The 4,321-nt window shown below is 39.3% G+C and overlaps 1 pseudogene; it reads right to left on the reverse strand.

Annotated features, from left to right (window-relative positions):
• Nucleotides 1-295: 295 nt before the first annotated feature.
• On the reverse strand, nucleotides 296-499 carry LOC120093486 (U2 spliceosomal RNA; annotated as a pseudogene).
• Between the last annotated feature and the right edge of the window lie 3,822 nt (nucleotides 500-4,321).

The following is a 4,321-nucleotide window of genomic DNA, read 5'->3' on the forward strand; positions in this document are numbered from 1 at the left end:
AACAAGATAGATAAACCCTTAGCCAGACTAATGAGAGGACACAGAGAGTGTATCCAAATTAGCAAAATCAGAAATGAAAAGGGAGACATAATTACAGATTCAGAGGAAATTCAAAAAATCATCAGATCTTAGTATAAAAGCCTATATTCAACAAAACTTGAAAATCTATAGGACATGGACAATTTCCTAGACAGATACCAGGTATCGAAGTTAAATCAGGAACAGATAAACCAGTTAAACAACCCCATAACTCCTAAGGAAATAGAAGCAGTCATTAAAGGTCTCACAACCAAAAAGAGCCCATATCCAGACGGGTTTAGTGCAGAATTCTATCAGACCTTCATAGAAGACCTCATACCAATATTATCCAAACTATTCCACAAAATTGAAACATATGGAGCACTACCGAATTCCTTCTATGAAGCCACAATTACTCTTATACCTAAACTGACAAGGACAGATACTACCCTTGATCTTAGCCAAAAGGCCGAGAAGCTTATACCTAAACCACACAAAGACCCAACAAAGAAAGAGACCTTCAGACCAATTTCCCTTATGAATATCGACGCAAAAATACTCAATAAAATTCTGGCAAACCGAATCCAAGAGCACATCAAAACAATCATCGACCATGATCAAGTAGGTTTCATCCCAGGCATGCAGAAATGTTTTAATGTACGGAAAACCATCAACGTGATCCATTACATAAACAAACTGAAAGAACAAAACCACATGATCATTTCATTAGATGCTGAGAAAGCATTTGACAAAATTCAACACCCCTTCATGATAAAAGTCCTGGAAAGAATAGGGATTCAAGGCCCATACCTAAACATAGTAAAAGCCATATACAGCAAACCAGTTGCTAACATTAAATAAATGGAGAGAAACTTGAAGCAATCCCACTAAAATCAGGGACTAGACAAGGCTGCCCACTCTCTCCCTACTTATTCAATATAGTTCTTGAAGTTCTAGCCAGAGCAATCAGACAACAAAAGGAGGTCAGGGGATACAGATCGGAAAAGAAGAAGTCAAAATATCACTATTTGCAGATGATATGATAGTATATTTAAGTGATCCCAAAAGTTCCACCAGAGAACTACTAAAGGTGATAAACAACTTCAGCAAGTATAAAGTATACCAAGCAAGTGGCTGGGTATAAAATTAACTCAAATAAATCAATAGCCTTCCTCTACACAAAAGAGAACAAGCCGAGAAAGAAATTAGGGAAACAACACCCTTCATAATAGACCCAAATAATATAAAGTACCTCGGTGTGACTTTAACCAAGCAAGTAAGGATCTGTACAATAAGAACTTCAAGACTCTGAAGAAAGAAATTGAAGAAGTCCTCAGAAGATGGAAAGATCTCCCATGCTCATGGATTGGCAGGATTAATATAGTAAAAATGGCTATTTTACCAAAAGCGATCTACAGATTCAATGCAATCCCCATCAAAATACCAATCCAATTCTTCAAAGAGTTAGACAGAACAATTTGCAAATTCATCTGGAATAACAAAAAACCCAGGATAGCTAAAACTATCCTCAAAAATAAAAGGACTTCAGAGGGAATCACTATCCCTGAATTCAAGCAGTATTACAGAGCAATAGTGATAAAAACTGCACGGTATTGGTATAGAGACAGACAAATAGACCAATGGAACAGAATTGAAGACCCAGAAATGAACCCACACACCTATGGGCACTTGATTTTTGACAAAGGAGCCAAAACCATCCAATGGAAAAAAGATAGCATTTTCAGCAAATGTGCTGGTTCAACTGGAGGTCAACATGTAGAAGAATGCAGATTGATCCATGCTTATCACCCTGTACAAAGCTTAAGTCCAAGTGGATCAAGGAACTCCACATCAAACCAGATACACTCAAACTAATAGAAGAAAAACTAGGGAAGCATTTGGAACACATGGGCACTGGAAAAAATTTCCTGAACAAAATACCAATGGCTTATGCTCTAAGATCAAGAATCGACTAATGGGATCTCATAAAACTGCAAAGCTTCTGTAAGGCAAAGGACACTGTGGTTAGGACAAAACGGCAACCAAAAGATTGGGAAAAGATCTTTACCAATCCTACAACAGATAGAGGCCTTATATCCAAATTATACAAAGAACTCAAGAAGTTAGACCGCAGGGAGACAAATAACCCTATTAAAAAAACGGGGTTCAGAGCTAAACAAAGAATTCACAGCTGAGGAATGCCGAATGGCTGAGAAACACCTAAAGAAATGTTCAACATCTTTAGTCATAAGGGAAACGCAAATCAAAACAACCCTGAGATTTCACCTCACACCAGTGAGAATGGCTAAGATCAAAAACTCAGGTGACAGCAGATGCTGGCGAGGATGCAGAGAAAGAGGAACACTCCTCCATTGTTGGTGGGATTGCAGACTGGTACAACCATTCTGGAAATCAGTCTGGGGGTTCCTCAGAAAATTGGACATTGAACTGCCTGAGGATCCAGCTATACCTCTCTTGGGCATATACCCAAAAGGTGCCCCAACATATAAAAAAGACACGTGCTCCACTATGTTCATCGCAGACTTATTTATAATAGCCAGAAGCTGGAAAGAACCCAGATGCCCTTCAACAGAGGAATGGATACAGAAAATGTGGTACATCTACACAATGGAATATTACTCAGCTATCAAAAACAATGACTTTATGAAATTCGTAGGCAAATGATCGGAACTGGAAAATATCATCCTGAGGGAGGTAACCCAATCACAGAAAAACACACATGGTATGCACTCACTGATAAGTGGCTATTAGCCCAAATGCTTGAATTACCCTAGATGCCTAGAACAAATGAAACTCAAGACGGATGATCAAACTGTGAATGCTTCACTCCTTCCTTAAAAGGGGAACAAGGATACCCTTGGCAGGGAAGAGAGAGGCAAAGATTAAAACAGACACAGAAAGAACACCCATTCAGAGCCCGCCCCACATGTGGCCCATGCATATACAGCCATCCAATTAGACAAGATGGATGAAGCAAAGAAGTGCAGGCTGACAGGAGCCGGATGTAGATCGCTCCTGAGAGACACAGCCAGAATACAGCAAATACAGTGGCGAATACCAGCAGCAAACCACTGAACTGAGAATAGGACCCCCGTTGAAGGAATCAGAGAAAGAACTGGAAGAGCTTGAAGGGGCTCGAGACCCCATATGTACAACAATGCCAAGCAACCAGAGCTTCCAGGGACTAAGCCACTACCTAAAGACTATACATGGACTGACCCTGGACTCTGACCTCATAGGTAGCAATGAATATCCTAGTAAGAGCACCAGTGGAAGGGGAAGCCCTGGGTCCTGCTAAGACTGAACCCCCAGTGAATTAGATTGTTGGGGGGGGGCGGCAAGGGGGGGAGGATGGGGAGGGGAACACACATAAAGGAGGGGAGGAGGGAGGGTGATGTTTGCCAGGAAACCGGGAAAGGGAATAACACTCGAAATGTAAATAAGAAATACTCAAGTTAATAAAAAAAAAGTTCAGTGATCAAGTAATTCTAGATATAGAAGATTATTATATAAATTGAAGAAGTAGATGGATCAATTAAAGAAAATGATGGAAGGACTATGAATTCATTCAATATGTACAAGATTGCATTTTGTTCCAGGAGTTTGGAAGAGCATCTTTAATCAACATTTTTAAGGTAAATTAAAAAAAAAACATACGTTTTAAGGTCTTATTTATATTTAGCCTTAAATGAAAGTGGAGTGAAGGAAAAAGTCATGAGGAGAATACCTGGCCTTTTCAGAAGGTCACTTTAGGGCATAGTTAACTCAATTCTAAGGCTCAGATAAAATTTAGTGTCAGGTCCTGCAGATGTAGTTGCATGTATTTAACATACCCATTCGCAGAAACCTTTTGAAAACAAACCAAGGAAACAGCATCTATCAAAGACAAAAAGAGAAATAAGTAGTAGCAGCATAGGACAGGAACGTAGTATATATTTGTATCTTGTCACTAAGCAAAGTAACACCATCACCATCGAAAATATGAAAGCTCCTCAAAATGGTAAAGAAAGGGTTTTCATGTTTTAGAGACCTCATTTTCTGTATATATGCAAATAAACTGGCATCAGTACGCTGAAGAAACTTTTACCTAAAGAATTGCTAAGAATAGTGGAGTCCAGGAATTGAAACATGGTCTAAGAATGGAGTCATTTGAGGAGATTTCTGAGTGCTTGAGAAAATCTATAACAGTCCTGTGACCTTAGTTTCTTTAAAACATAGAATTGTCCCTAGAATGAGTCTTGCCTGCTCCTCCCACATGTAACTTACAGCAGGGCATTTGATT

The sequence above is a fragment of the Rattus norvegicus genome, chromosome 6 (assembly GCF_036323735.1).
Source record: "Rattus norvegicus strain BN/NHsdMcwi chromosome 6, GRCr8, whole genome shotgun sequence".
Lineage (NCBI taxonomy): Eukaryota > Metazoa > Chordata > Mammalia > Rodentia > Muridae > Rattus > Rattus norvegicus.